Genomic DNA, 16,756 nt, shown 5'->3' on the forward strand with positions numbered 1-16,756 from the left:
GAGGCTGGAGGAGACAGGCAACCTGCTAGCCGGAGTGGAAGCGCGCCCGCCTCCCGCCGGGCCCTCCCTCTCAGGGTCCCCACCCTGCGACCCTCCCAAGGGCAAGTCCGGGGCCACCAGGTCTTTGGTCTCCGTCCAGCTCCTCAGGGGCCGCCCCATTGGGACTGGCGGGGGCACCGTGGGCGAGAGGGTGTGACCGGGCTCCCCCCCGGGGAGCCACCTGCCCCTTGGCCCAGGGCGCCCCTTTCGGGATCTCTCCAGGGGCAACCGACACACTGCTCTCGAGACCGTCTCCAACCGGCCACCTGGACCGTAGCCCTGTCCCCAACACGTGAACCCCTGCGGCCGTCCTCCCGCCTGCTCTAACGCAGCCCAGGGGTACCGCGTCTCCCTCCGCCTGCCGCCGGCTTACCAGGCGGGTGGGCAGGGCAGGGTGGCGGGAAGCGGCGGCCGGGCAGGCGCTGGACGTGGGCTAGGCGCCAGGTGCAGGTGGCGGCGGCTGCGACTCCGTTTGCTGTCGCCACAGTTGCGGCTCAGTAGAGCTCCTCCTCCTCCGCCGCCTCCTGCCTTCCCGCTGGGCCTCCCGCGTTGCCTGGAGAGGCAGAACCGAGGCTCGGCTTCCACTTGGAGTCTCCCAGGTGAGCTCCAGCCTGCGACGTCGGCAGGGGCGAGGCCCCGCTTCCGCGCCTGCGCGCCAGCCTCCCGCCCCGCCCCAGCCCTACCTGAGCGCTCCAGGTGAGAACCTTGGATCGCGCGCGCAGGGTGGGGGCGCCGTCCGGGCCAAGCCTGGCTGTCGCGCGGCTTCTCTCTGAGCGGTCGGCGAGGCTGCTGCTCCGCGCAAGTTGTGGCTCCCGGCCCATCTACATTGGAGGAATCCTGCACTGACCTGGTGGCAGTGATCACCTTGTAGCCAGAACACAGTCTGCTGGGTCCTTGGGGAACCAGAAGTTCTAGATTTCCCCCACGCGGTTCCTCCCTTCCTCCTCGGTTCGCCAAAATGAAGGGGTGCGCTGCCTCCGAGGACCACTTCGGGAGGGCAGCAACTGCTGGCTCATGTGGTTTCCTCGGGCAGGGTTCAGCAGCTTCTGTCACCAGTTAGGTTTCGTGAGCTTCCTTCCCGTGTAGTCTTGATTTCATCACTTGACTCACTTCAGCGCAGCTAGTGGTTTCCGTTTCTGTACGCGGGCGCTCTGGTAGGGGCGCCTCACGTCCAAAGGAGGAGTCTTCTTCCAAAGAAGAGCCTTTGGTATTTGGCAGAGCCTCGCCAATTTGGGGCGCACCTCCCCTTCCTGGGATGCTCTCAGAAGGCAAACCAATTCCCAGAAGAGAGGGAAAAACAGCCACAACAGAGAGAACCTTTGCTGTCCCTGTTTGGAAAGAGATTGGGATTTCCTGGAGAGGGCTTGCTTCTACTGTAGGTTTGTTTAAAAGCTCAACATCTATTCTGGAAGAGAACAACGCAGACTCCAGGAAGATGGTGGGTTTTGCTGTTTTTAAGACAAAAAAAATTGTTAAACAGTATTTGTTCCATTTATGACACAACTTTCTGTTTCAGCCTTCCTTCTGCTGCTGCAACAAACATTGACACACCCAAAACCAGGACTTAAAATGGCCTTTATACCTTTCTATGAACTCATTTCTTTGGCCCTATCCCAAAGATATCTAGGGATATAAATAGAAAACTAGCTAAAAACTTTTTGGTGTCGTGTTTAATCACATGGTGGTAGGTTTTACTATGAAGTTTAGTTGTGGCCTTCCTCCTACATTTTGACATGCTCTTATGGTGCTTATTCACTGTTTTATTAGTGCTATTCGTGACCTAAAAGTAAGGTTTAAAATACAGGTTAGTATAGTATCAACAAGTGTATCTTTAGTATTCGACTACTCTAAGACATTGGTTTTAGCATCCATAGTACTATTTTATACTAGGACATCTATGAGTTAGGGTTTAAGACTTTAGTAAACTAGGTAGTTCTTTGCTTGTTTTACATGTCATGGTTATTTTGCGAGCACCAAGGAACCTTCAAGTATTTGCAACATTTTAATATCAGTACCTACAAGCAATTGCCAAGCTCCCTTTCCCTCCAAAAACAAACAAACAAAAAAATAGTTCAGGAGATACTTGTGTGTATTGATATACTAACTTGGCAGTGTTTTTCCTTAGGTCCAGGTCCAGAACTGAAAATACTAACTACTCAAATTCTCTTCTCCTTCTCCTTCTTCTTCGTTGTGCCACTTTGTCGTTTACCCCTAACCAGAGGTTAATGTTAGTCTTTGGAAAATTTGTAAGGTATCCTAAATGTATGACCAAGAAACCTGTACCCTTTTTCACGCACCACCCATCTCTGAATGAAGAGCCAAAGATTGTCAGAGTTTTGATGTCCCACCAGGCGAAGAGCAACACTTTTCACTGACAATCAGGACAGAGCAGATGGATATAGAATAACAATCTGGAATCCAAGGACTGAGATGCATTGACAGCAAGACTAGTAACGTCAAATAACAACTGAAAAGAGAAGCTAGGGTAGACCTATTAAAAGAGAGAGCCAGCAAACAGGACCAAAATGCTGGATGAGGAGTCTAAAAAGAACAGAAGAAACAAAAAAGATCAGGAGTTACTAAAATTTGACTGTCAGTTTTACAATGGAGACAGACAATTTAAAGAAGGAAGCAGTTTTTCTGAGTGTGGCATTACTTGTGCACGTTGAGTGTCATATATATAGAGAGAGAGAAAGAGAGAGAGTGAGAGAGTGAGAGAGAGAGAGAGATATCTTGGGGATGAGACCTGTCTAAACACAAAATTCATTTATGTTTCATATACACCTTATACACATAGCCTTAAGGTAATTTTATAAAACATTGTAAATAATTTTATGCATGAAACAAAGTTTGTGTAAAGTACTTATGTGTGGAATTTTCAACTTGTGGTGTCATGTTGGTGCTCAAAAAGTTTTGAATTTTGGAACATTTCAGATTTTGGATCTGTGGATTAGGGATGCTCCACCTGTACTATTTTACACAATGTTGCTTGTACTATTTCAAAGCATTCTGAAAGCAAAGTCTTAATATTAATAAAAAATTTTCTATGTGACAATAAAATTAAAATGCTGCAGGCCCAAGAAAAAAATATTATCATATTGAAATATTTAATGCCCCAAATCTAATCAGATGCAGGTTTTTGAAAGTACCATCCTATTCAAAATTATGAAATAAAGAATTTGTTTCATAAAGAGAAATTAGCATTTCATCATAAATAAAATCCAGGAACCTTAGTGTAGACATGCTTCAGAAATAAGCTAATTTTAATAGTATATGTTTGACATATAATGACAGTTAAGATAGAAAACTGGGCAGATTTTACACAGGAAGGAAACAAACATTCTCTCTCTCTCTCTCACACACACACACACACACATACTTATTCCATACACACACACACACACACACACACACACGACTAGCCACAAAATGCTCATTTGCATGGATTTGAAACAATACTCACTCCTTAATACTTTCTGTTAACATTTAAATTAATGCCAAGACCAGCACCTGGCACTTAGTAGGTACTTAATAAATATGTGTTAAATGAATAAATTGACCCATCAAGTACCATAAAAAAATATGCCTAGTGTCTTGAGCAATTTACAGGTCTAAAGAATGGTTTTACCCAACAGTAATGACAAATAAACCAAGGCAGATAAGAACACTAGACTGGTAATCTGAATTGCAAAGTTCTAAGAACAATAGCTACCAGCTTTCACATACCTACATTTCAAAAGACACTATGCAAAACAACTTACACTCCTACAAATTACTTTACATCTGGCTTAAATATTCTCTTCCACAAAACAAAATAGTGGTACAAGATGATCTACAGGCTTCTTTACATTCTGATTCATATAAACTCTATGCCAAGAGAATTGGGCAAATAAATAAATAAACAAATGAAACCTTCTGGATATAGCAATAATAATGGGACAGCAAAGATGAAGAAACTGAAATTATTTAGCTGAGATCAAAATTTTAATTCATAAAAAATAGTTGTAATATATAATGTAACAAGTAAATGTGTAAAGTTACTAAGCCTAACTTTAAACTATTTTAGTTTGTTAATTGTTTAATTGTTGGTTACACAACTTTGCTTTGAAACATACTCTAGAAACAGTTTTGCCTCATGAGGGAACTAGAGCTTTTAGTGAGGATCTCAAAGTCAGACTGAGAGATTTGGCTCAAAGACTGAACAGATTGGAATAATTTCTTCTCAAAGCAGTAAAAGTGTTGAAATGATATTGATTCAAGCAGAGAATAGAGGTGGTATCACAGTGAAGAGCCACAAACATGTGGGCATTTTTAAAATAATGATTCAACATAATTCTACATTGTGTTTAAAATATTGCAAGTTAAAACAGGGAAAATATAAATAGGTTATTTTAGTATGAACTTTTTTGGACATTGTTTTATATGATTCTTCCCCCTGTAGAATCTCAGAACAATCATCTCAGATTTTCAAAGTGGTTCACATACTATGAGGGGTTGACTTAGATTACAACAAAACTATGTCTTGCTAATCTTGTATTCTTAGTACTTGGCACATAGTAGGCACTCAATAAATATTTGATGAAATGTATTGAATAGAGTGCATTGTTTCAAGCTTTTAAGCATTAGCATAAGAGCAAAAAGAAATGTCATGCTGAGTCAGAATAATATTCAATCTAACTGGCTCTAAATTCTGACAGTGGCACCAAAGAATATTTTGTGGGAAACTATGGTGATAGTCTTGCATGATGTTGACCTCAGTGATGTACTTGAGTATCCCCCACTCACTCTTTTCCTAAATTGATTTCTCTTTTTCTGTAACATGTTTCTTTAAATTGAAAAGAAATTAATATTCATTACAGAGAAATCAGAAAATACACATAACTGCAAAGAAACTAGCTTTGAAATACTCAGAATTCCTTATACCAAGATGAATCAGTGCTATCAGACCCTTTCTATCATGCATCTTTGCAGATTTTTTTTATTGAAAAAGTTGGCAGGAGGCACGGCATGGAATGGGGAACACAGAGGGATACAGAGACAGGTTTGTAAAATAAAAACTAGATCATTCTGGGGACTTGTTTTGTAGCCAGAGTTTTCTACTTGACATATAATTAAATGTCAATAAATTTATTTTACAGTATTATTTTAATGGCTGCCTGATATCTCTTTGTAAGGATTTATTTAATCTGTCACTTACTGTTGGACAATGAAGATTGCTCCCAAATTTTGCTATTGCAACCAGTGCTATAATGATCATACTCTTCATCTGTTGAAACATTTATTACGATTTTCTTCTAATTGACTTTTATTTTGTTTTTGTTTTATATAGAGATGGGGGTTTCACTATGTTGCCTAGGCTGCAATTGAACTCCTGAACTCAAGCAATCCTCCTGTCTCGGCCTCCCAAAGTGCTGGGATTACACGCATGAGCCACCAGGCCAGGGATATTTTTGTCTTTTGAGACAGGGTCTTGTTCTGTTGCCCAGGCTGGATCACAGTGGTGCAATCATGGCTCACTGCAGCCTCAACCTCCCAGGCTCAAGTGATCCCTCCACCTCAGCCTCCTGAATATCTGGGACTACAGGCATGTTTCATTATGTCTGGCTTTTATTTTATTTTATTTTATTTTTTGGAGAGATGAGGTCTTACTATGTTGCCCAGGCTGTTCTCGAACTCCTAGACTCAAGCAATCCTCCTTCTTCAGCCTACCGTAGTGCTGGGCTTATAGGCAGGAGCCACCATGCCCAGCCCTGACTTTTATTAAGCCACATTGTGTCAATTATCCAGATCCTAAACTATGACAATGTCATTAGAGGCATCATATCACAAAAACAAGAGGTAGAATACCTATTAACAATTTACAATTTTCTATTGGTAAGAAAAATAATAAGAATATTAATTCTAGCTACCAGACCTTCATACAAAGAACGTTCTATTCAATGAACACCTTATAATTTTAGAAATATGGAAATAGAATACGCCACTTATTTTAAAAAAAAACTCAGATCTCTTATTTTCCTCTGATCATGCCACAGTCAGTTTCCCACCTGTGAAAGTCTTTGTATCTTCTAATATGATTTTCTTCCCCCTCTCCAAATCCCCTCCAGCCCAACTGAAGACCCTAGTCTCCCATGGAGTCTTGATATGGTTTGGCTGTGTCCCCACCCAAATCTCACCTTGAATTATAATAATCCCCACATGTCAAGGATTGGACCAGGTGGAGATAATTGAATCACGGTGGTGGTTTCCCTCATACTGCTCTTGTGGTAGTGAATAAGTCTCATGAGATCTGATGGTTTTATAAATTGGAGTTCCCCTACACAAGTTCTTCTTACCTGCCACCATGTAAGACGTGACTTTGCTCCTCATTCGCCTTCTGCTATAATTGTGAGGCTTCCCCAGCCATGTGGAACTGTGAGTCAATTAAACCTTTTTCCTTTATAAGTTACCCAGTCTTGGGTATGTCTTTATTAGCAGCATAAGAACAAGACTAATACAAGCCTCCTGGATCAGTTCAAATCACCTTGATATTTCTTAATTCCAATGCATTGGCATAAAGTAAATTTCCTTCCTCCCTTGGCCCTCACCTCTCTCTTGACTCCAATAAGGGAGAGTTGTGGAGAGATGGTACCTGGGTTTGATATAATTTGTTGCCAGATAAGTTATAATAATTTGTTAAGGAATTCAAGCCGTAGAGGATGAGGATGCTCTTTTAGCATATTAGGTTTGAGGTAACAGGCCAAAAGGAATAGCATTTGGTTATTAAGGTAAAAAGAGAAATAATTTTTATGCATGTTAGAAGGGGAATTTTGAAGGAAATTACACTTTTTCTGTATATTTATATATTTTACTTTTTATTTACCAGGAGAAAAGGCATTTGCTGCCCAAGGTAGAATCCCATCACCATACTCCTTTCCTACATCCAATCACAAAATCAGAATATGCCAATTCTCCATTCCCAAGTAAGTCAACAGACCCTAAGATTACATTCCCTTTCTCCCCTCTGCAAAGCTTCAGGGACAGGAGTCCCTGACAGGCAGCTGACATTTGGGGTTGCATACAAAAAGTCAAGTCACTGCAAGAGAAGGAAGCTTGTTTCTATTGGAAGAGTTAGTGTACAACATATAAAAACGGAGTGAGGATGGGGATATTGTAGTAGGGAAGGGGTTAAAGGGCTTAGAAAATGATTTTTTTAAAGGTGGACAGGGGAAGAGTAGAAGGCAAAAAAAAAAGTCATCCATGTGGGACATCTTCTGAACGCCCAAGGAGAATCTTTGGGGATACATTCCCCCCAAGATTTAAAGAAGTGGCTTCACTCCTGAGAATGCACAGGGAGCAGAGAAGCTAAACCAGGAGCAACATCCAATTTCTTTGTCTCTCCTTCTCTTCTCACTGCAAACTCTGTACAGGTTTGGCATAACTATCTAAACTTTCTAGTAAAAATCATAGCCTTCATGAAGATCCATTGTGTATTTGATTCACAGAAAGTTGGTATTGAATTGTAAAACACGGCTACAAATTTCTCCCTCTCCAATAGGCGTGTCATTTTGGAATGTGACTTGCTGCTCTTCTCATCAAAGGTAAAGTCCTCTTCTTCACCTTTTAACCTAGAGTAGCTGTGCGACTTTCTTTGACCAATCAAATATGGTGGAAGTGATGTTGCGTGACTTCCAGATCTAAGTCTTAAAGAGATTTTTCACTTTCTGCTTTCACTCTCTTGGAATGTTGCCCTGAGATCACCACACCATGAAGAAGTCTGGGGCGAAAGGCCATGTGGAGTGAGAGGCTCAGCTTCCCAGATGATCTCACTGAGCACAGCCCCCAGCCACCTGCCAGCTCAATGCAACCTGGTGATGGACCCAAGCAAATACCAGCAGAAGAATCACCTGGTCAACCCACAGAATCATGAGAAATACTAATTTGTTGTTGTCTTAAGCCAGTAAGTTTTGAAAGAGTGTTTTAACTGTTTCACCTAAGTTTGGTCTCTTAACATGAACATAAGCACTTTTTTGCATTTGTACATCCTTTGTACTCTTCCTGTTCATACCGAGAAAGCTTTTGCGATGCAAAAGCTCAAATGTATTGGAATTTTAGAAGTCTAAGCCTTGAAGGACTCTGTACAAAACCATACCAAAAACCATATATTTTGAAGAATATGTTCTCAGTCTGAGCCAGTTTTCTATTTCCACCTCAAATCTTGATTGGTGCAGACTGGAGAAAGGAGAAGAGAGTCAGGGGTAAGATCGTGGGTCGGAGGTGGATATTGACAATGTACCTGAGTAAAAGCCCTGTAGCCTCTCACCATGCTGGAATACCATATTGCACAACTACATGGACCGCCATTTACATAGAGTAGGATGTTTAGTACTGCGTCTTGACCTTTGAAACCAGACTGGTGAGAGGACTCACCAACAAAAGTGAAGCTAGGGTCATAGGCCCTACCTTGGAGATTGGTAAGACCCCAGAGTTATTCCTTGCCCAATGTTAAGTAAGAACAGAAAACATTTCTAAAGAGGGTCCTGAGGCAGACAGGTCTTAAGCAGTCCCACAGCCCTCATGTGCCCCAGAAAGATGCAGAGCGCCCAGAAGCGGTTTTTCAGTGCAGGTGAGAATGGTTTAGATCCACATGTTTTTGTAAATTAGTTTTTATTGGAAGAGAGGCAAACCCATACATTTACCTATTGTCTATGGCTGCTTTGACACTACAATAGCAGAGTTGGGTAGTTGTGACAGAGATCATATGGTACACAAAGCCTAAAACATTTACTATCTGGTCCTTTATTTTTAAAAAGTCCTTATATTAGATGAAACACAAAGAACTGGTAAAACTTAAGCCTTGTGTAATAATACAAAACAAAAATATACCATGTAGACCATAATCAAAGGGCCCATTGTCTTCAGCCGCTGACATTGGGACCAGGGTGTAGTGTCAGAACATGAAAGCCTGGATACCTACAATGGCCTAATTTTCTCATACAAATGCATCCTACCACTCCCATCCCATACCTTATGCTAGATAGGATCCATGGAGTTAGCTGCATCTCCAGTGAAACAGGAAAAGTCCCTGATTTTACTGAGATTTAGCTATTGTCACATGGTGTAACAGGGATTTAAGAGAAAAAATAACCTCAGGTATAGACATAGGAAAATAATGTTAGATTAAGTTTCTTATATACCTGGTTCTGTCTTCAGAAACTGGCACCCACTATAAAGCCTTCCATAGTGATAATTATCGCACAAAATCGATACAAAGGAAATACCTGCTGAATGTTCCGCCTCAGTAGGTTTTCCTTTGGTCTTTTACCTTAGAAAACTGCATGATAGCATTTTTCTATTATTTTGACATTTCATGTAGGAAGCATGTTATTCACAACTTATGTTTTATAAAATCTTTTTCTGATGATGATGATGATGACGCTTGTTAATTTCCATCTCCTTCCTTCACTGTAAGTTTTTCTATTCCCTGAGACAACTATTTCTCTCACTTGTCCTAAACCCCAAGGATACAAGAGATGCATAGGAAAATATCTATGAAGTGTGTGGGAGGAGACAACAGGGCAGGGTTCCAGAGGTCTGTGGTTTATTGCACATAAAACACTGGAAAGTGCTTTGGATGATAAGGAAGTAGCTTGTTGTCCTTTGCAATGGCCTGACATTCTTACACTGAGAAAATCTTACTCCCCACTTTGAGCTGGGATGTGGGGGCTGGGAGGACATTTACTGAGTATTAACTCTGTGCCAGGAATTATTCCTACATTATCTCATTTAGTCTCCGGAAAACCCTACGTAACAGGTGAGAAGACCTCAGTGACAAGCTCAAAGATGCATAGCTAAAGAGCTGAAATGTAAAAGCAGGTCTGCCAGACTCAAAAACCCATGCTCTATAAACTACATCATAGAAGTTGTAAAATAATTTTACCTTGAATCCAAGGGTGAATAATTTGTCATGGTTAGCTTGCCCTTTGGCATTCATAAACAATTTCTACTGTCCCAGTTTTTGTTCCATTCATATAGGAGTAACATGTGGAAGTATTAAGCAATAGAAGGCTTTGTTTTCATGTATAAATTTTTACGATATTTTCAAATATAATAAAGCCAAAATTGTTAATTTCACTTCATGTAGAGATTCCTTCAAATATAAGATGCTATGAAACAGTGTCATACCAAAAAGCAAACACACTGATTTCTATAATCAAAACATTGAGGAACACAGGAAACTCTAGATAACTCAGAGGAAAAAGGGAGTACAAAATCGGCTCGACACAATGCTTCATTTAAGAATAGGAACATTGTTTGTTCATTTGGGTACTTTATAACTTTAAGTATAATGAGGTTTCTTTTAAAAATTGTAACAATTTTGGTATAATTGTATAATAACTTGGTATGTGGTATTTTTATTTCTATTTATTTATTTATTTATTTTGAGACAGAGTCTCACTCTGTTGCCCAGGCTGGAGTGCAGTGATGTGATCTTGGCTCACAGCAACCTCTGCCTTCTGGGTTCAAGCAATTCTCCTGCCTCCCAAGTGGCCACCACGCCCAGCTAATTTTTGTATTTTTAGTACAGACAGTGTTTCTACTAAATGTTGCCCAGGCTAGTCTCGAACTCCTGGACTCAAGCAATCTGCTGGCCTCGGCCTCCAAAAGTGCTGGAATTACATGCATGAGCCTATCACACTCAGCCGTATGTGTTATTTTTAAAACATATCCAAAATGATTTGGATCATTTTTAAAATGATCCTAAGTAATTCTTTATAATATTAATAGTATAATTTGGTCCATTAAATTATAACTAGAAAAAATAAATAAAATTCTTCCAAATTGATATATTGATGTAAAAATAAGGGTCTCTCCTTTAAGTCTCTCCATAAACTTTAGTTGAGAATGAAAGACTTTTGGACCAATGATTCTTAACTAAAGCAATTTCTTGACAGAAGCAAAAGTGTGAAATGAGAAGATACAATAAATTTAACATCAAAACAAGAACTGTTTTATCATTTAATTGTATTGAAATACATACAAACCACTAGATATGTGGAATTTCAGAGGCATTTAAAGAGTCATTCTAAAAGTATATGAAATTATTTCATGAAAAGGTAGATCAAAATAAGAAGAGAATCCTCATAAATAAAAATATTTTATAATATCTCGATTATAAAAGTAATTTCACAGTAACTTTTCCTTTCTGCATCTTGTGAAACACAATAGACCTGAGACAGCCTGTCAGTTTGCTTTATGGAATTTGACTTTTTGCAGCCTCACAGACCACGATGAACTGGTCTTACCAGTTTTGCCATCTTATCTTTTTTTTTTAAAACAGCAATTAAACACTGCCATAATATCATAGAAATCATTAAATAATGTTCCAGACCACACACAAGTGGATGAGTTATGAAACACTGAAGGATTATATTACTTTTAAAATATTTTGCTTAGATAGAATAATGGCAATAAATATTAACACCCTTTGTTTTATACTTTTACCAAATATTGAGTAGTTTCAAAGGAACACTTACTAAATACATGCAATACATAAGGAATCATAATACAATAAACAACTATGTACCTACTACTTACTTAAAGAAAAATAATATTTTTGTATCTGTCATGGAACCCTCTCAGATCCTGTCCCCTCCTAATTTTGAATTTTGTGTTCAATCATTTCCTTGTTTTTCTTTAGAGGTTTACTGCATATGCCTAAACAAAATACTGGTTAACTTCATGGTTTTTACAGCTTTGTACATTAATGAAGTGTATGGATATTATTTTGCTACTTGATTTTTTTGCCCAAAATTGGGTACATGAGATTCGTACATGTTGTTGCATGTAGCTGTAATTAATTAACTTTCACACCGTATTATGTTAATCCATTCTGCTCTTGATGAACATTTGAAAAATCTCCAGGTGCATGTTTATGTGTGAGAGAGATTACAAATAGTGCTGCTAAGAACATTTTTATACTCTCCTTCTGGTTAAAGAGCATGCGAAAGATCTTCTCTTGGAAAAATAACTAACAGTGAAATTGCTGGGTAGTAGCAAATTTACCAGATAATGCCAATTATTTTCCGAAGTGCTTATATAACGCACCCTTATGGTTTTAATGGCATGCTTCTTTACTAATTTATCTCTCTCTCACACACACACAGGCACACACACATACACGATATAGAGATATAGCCTTTTAATATACATTACTCCTTTTCTGAAAATGATTTTATATACTAAAAATCTAAATAATAGTATTAGTGCTGGCTTTTTCAGAAAACCTAGAATTGTGAAAGATGTGGTTGATTGGGAATTTTTGTCATTTGTTGCCAGGAAACAAAATATTAAGGAAAAAATGGGAAGAATGTTTTAGTTGTATTTTTTTTTTTTTTTTTTTTTTTTTTTTTTTTTTTTTTTTTTTTTTTTTTTTTTGGGGACAGAGTCTCGCTCTGTAGCCCAGGCTGGAGTGCAGTGGCGTGATATCAGCTCACTGCAAGCTCCGCCTCCCGGGTTCACGCCATTCTCCTGCCTCAGCCTCCCGAGTAGCTGGGACTACAGGCGCCCGCCACCACGCCCGGCTAATTTTTTTGTATTTTTAGTACAGACGGTGTTTCACTGTGTTAGCCAGGATGGTCTCAATCTCCTGACCTCGTGATCCGCCCGTCTCGGCCTCCCAAAGTGCTGGGATTACAGGCGTGAGCCACCGCGCCTGGCCAGTTTTAATCTTAGCAGATGGAAAAACAAATGTATTTATCTTTCATATGCCTTCTATTACACTTCTGATGTCTTCATTTATAGGGCTAAAATATGCATTCACTCTATTTTCAATCTTGGTCTTTGGTCTTTTAAAGAAGCCCAAGGGCTGACTGGTGACATTCAAAATAATGTGTTATGCAAGAAACCAATTTTAGGGATGAACGATACTTCTTCAGCTATAACTCCTAAAAATCATCAGAGTTGGAACACTGGAAAAGAATTTAAGATATTTTTGTCTACTCTGTAACTCTTTTTGTACATTTTTTCTCTTATAACAAGCATCTACTTTAAGTTGAAGAGGATCCGTTAACTATCCAACTAAGTATATTTCAAATGCTCTAAAAGTTCAGACTTGACTTAACTAAAATCCTCTAGGTACAATACTACCAGAAGCACATGCTTCTCATTTTTATCTAATAAAGTTTCTTTAATCAGTGAAGGCCTATAAGAATGTGATGTCCCTTAAAAGAAATGCATTGCAAAATTCCAAAAAATTATTTCTTTTATACTCTCTTTGTGTAAATATCCTACTTTTCAAAATTTACCAATGTTATAAGAACTCCAAATTGTTTAAATTAGAACCAAGCAAATGGTAATATTATTTTAAAATGTTCCTAGAGTGGTACCCTCCCAGCTCTTGCACTCTGCTGTTTTTAATGTGTGGGCCCCTGTTGGTCTTCCATGAGAACCGGAAATCTGTAAGACTCTATCTTGCATTTAAGATAAAGTGGTTTAGGTACTTCATTACGTGTTCATTTTAATGGTGCAGTGCACTCATTAATATGCTTTATCAATACTAAATAAGTAACCTAGTGTATGTATGAGCAATCATTGATATTAACCTAATGAGAAATTATTGGGCAGTAAGTACTATGATAAGAAACATATCATAGGTTTATATTACAAATTAAATAGAGAATTGCAAAAATTTTCTGAGTTTTCTAAGCAAAATATATTGGGCCCTAAATTATTTGGCTATTGTTATTGCTTTGTTGATGGAGAAATACTCAGCACAGAGATGCTTTTCTAATCTATAATCCAGTATCACAAAGGAAGCATCCACCATTAAAAAAATCAAAAATCATACCTCAAATAATAATAAAAATATCAATGGAATATTAATGATTGCTTATTATACGTACCAATAATTTTACATACTCTAATTTGTACAAAAGCTTTTCAGGTAGGTAATATTACTATCATGTCGCAGATGAGGAGATTGAGTTTTAGAAGATTTGTGTGAATTACCCAAGGCAACAAAGCTAGTGAGCAGCAGAGTGAGGATTCAGTTCATGCCAGCTGATGTAGAAGCTATGTGCTTACTATACTATTCAACTCTAATAAGATACGTCTTTCATTAGTACCTTTCTTCTCATATGTATGAACTCTGATGGTCCAAACATATATAAGCACCAGGTACATACATTCATGCCTGAATGAAATGCCTGCTGTATACACTATGCCATGGGAAGTAAAGTAAGGACTCATTCACCCTTTCCTCAAGGAGCTTACAATGTAGATCGAGGGGATAGACATTAACAAAGATACGTATAATCACAAGCAAAATATGTCAATAGCCATAAGAAACATATTCTGGCAATGCATGGAAGAAAGAAATCCTGTTGGCTAAGTGGGACAAAAAGAGTCCTTATAAAGAAGGTAAGGTGAATCTTTTGGGGAAGAGTGAAGTGGAAAATCAGGATTTTGCACAAAGCATGCTTTATGCCAAAAAGCTTAAGGTATGTTGTAGGCATGACTTGTTTTATTCTGGCTGGGCTGGGACAGGGCATGTATAAAAACTGCCTAGAGACTGGGCACTCTTTATACTCTTTGATGAATTTGTACCAAATTATTAAACAATGGGAAACTATTGAAGTTTTGAAGTAAGGAATGATATCATTCATTCAAAAACTATTTGTGGGGTGTCAGTATGTGCCTGGCACTGTGACAGATGATGGGAATATTGAGGTGAACAAGACCAGTCCATTTCCTGCCCTCATAGATCCTACAAGTTGATGGGGAGAAAGAGGCTAATTTTCACTATGACTAAGAATGTGATGGCCCTGCATGAAACAGAAGCAAAGCCTCTGAGTAGAAAAGACTTTGATGGTTTGGTTTACATTTCCTCTATTACCTTTTTTTAAAGTAAATATTTTATTTTAGAATAATTTTAGATTCTATTACTATTAGAGTCTAATATCATTTAAAGGTAATTTAGAAAATTTATTTCAATTACTATTAAGGTTGCTATTTGATCATTTAATGCATATCCTTCTATGTCATAACTCTGTGGGACAAATTTCAGAAAGACTAACACATTTAAACATCAGTTAGTTGCACAATCTAAACTGCTACTGCAACTAGGTAGATAAACATGTTAAAGAAATGTCTTTGGTACATCTGTACTTGGCTCTGATCCCTCTGAGCATAGCAAGTCACAAAGTGTTGAGTTGGAAAACTTTGTAATGACCAAAGAAGTATTACAAATACAGAAAGGCCAATTTTAAAAGAAGTCAACAAGAAAGGTATACAAACTGCCCAACTATAATCAAACACTTGCATGAAAAAAAAAATTGTAGGTAAGACCTGCTTGTATTAAAGGTTTTTCACAGAAACATAAAACTCAGAGATTTATGAAACTAAAAAGTATGGAAGATTACTGAATTAATCCTGAGGTAAATAATGTCCCAGTAGAAATTAGCAGTAAGGTAAGCACTCCAAAACAATCAAATTAGCAGGGGGACATAAACTGATATGAGGGTAAAGGGATGACTAGTTAGAAATAAGAAATCAGACTACAGCCAAATTAAAAAAAAATTTAAATATAATATATTGATGCTTAGTTTCCTTTAAGCATTGCAACATATGATATTGACAAATGTGGTGACAGCTGGTAAAAACTGTATATGTTAATTGCCAACATCACATAACTAATATTTACTATAAAAAGTGTCCCTAAAATAACTTTCTTTCATCATCAGATAGCCATATCCATCTAGCATTCCCTGTTTATGTTTTGAAATGTATGTATTACATTTTTTCTTCTCCTTTTAGGATTAAAATATAAAGTTTTATGTTCCCTAATATATCTACTTTAAGAATATTCTAAATATTGAAAATCAAAAATTTTTTTATAAAATACCACTGACAGCTGTTCTCTACTTATCATTTCTTAGCAGGGTGAAGACTATATTTGCTCACATAAATTGTGTCCTTATAATAGAAAAAGCTTCTTAGGGCTGGTGCGGTGGCTTATTCCTGTAATCCCAGCACTTTGGGAGGCGGACGCAAGCAGATCACTTGAGTTCAGGAGTTCTAGACCAGCCTGGCCTACATGGTGAAACCCCGTCTCCACTAAAAATACAAAAATTAGACAGGCATGGTGGTGCATGCCTGTAATCCCAGCTACCTGGAAGGCTGAGGCAGGAAAATTGCTTGAACTTGGGAGGCAGAGGCTGCAGCGAACCAAGATGGGACCACTGCACTCCAAACTGGGTGACACAGTGAGACTCCATCTCAAAAACAAACAACAACAACAAAAGAAAAAGCATCTCAGAAACACGTTTCCCTTTTTCATTGTTTCCATGCAAATGATATTTAACCCTATTGTTTACTTGTCCTGAAATTTCACAGCAGCAGAAATTCTGCTATACATTATCCTTTTATCTGGTATTTATTAAAAATGTATTTGGCTATGATTTGAAATATATAACATAGTGTCAGGTTTATTTTCTCATGTAACGAGTCAAGAAGTAGGTGGTTGCTGCCTTTCTTTCAGTTATTCAACACTATAATCAATCACTGTCTTGTCTTTTTATATTTCTGTTCACTATCTTCTATGTGTTGGGTTTCCTTCCTGGTGGGTGTCATATCAGGGTCACAAAATGGCTGCTATTGCCCAGTAATACTTGAATGCTCAAGCGAGGGCAGGATGGAGGGAGGGGCTGCTGGCTGTATCTGTCTCCTTTTGTCAGAA

The 16,756-nt window shown here is 38.5% G+C and overlaps 1 protein-coding gene and 1 long non-coding RNA gene across 2 annotated transcripts in view; one reads left to right on the forward strand and one right to left on the reverse strand.

The window, feature by feature from the left end:
* GALNT3 (polypeptide N-acetylgalactosaminyltransferase 3) overlaps positions 1–1,050 on the reverse strand; it is a 46,996-nt gene extending 45,946 nt beyond the window's left edge. Inside the window, exon 1 of the mRNA XM_003824319.6 lies at positions 413–1,050. The gene's annotated coding sequence lies outside the window, so the exon portion shown is untranslated. The remainder of the gene's footprint in view (positions 1–412) is intronic.
* Positions 789–16,482, forward strand: LOC129397277 (uncharacterized). Its single transcript, XR_008624531.1, has 4 exons — positions 789–1,477; positions 6,905–7,001; positions 7,577–7,978; positions 15,957–16,482. It is a non-coding gene; the product is annotated as an uncharacterized LOC129397277 (long non-coding RNA).
* The last annotated feature ends 274 nt before the right edge of the window (positions 16,483–16,756 follow it).

This window comes from Pan paniscus, chromosome 13, assembly GCF_029289425.2.
Source record: "Pan paniscus chromosome 13, NHGRI_mPanPan1-v2.0_pri, whole genome shotgun sequence".
Lineage (NCBI taxonomy): Eukaryota > Metazoa > Chordata > Mammalia > Primates > Hominidae > Pan > Pan paniscus.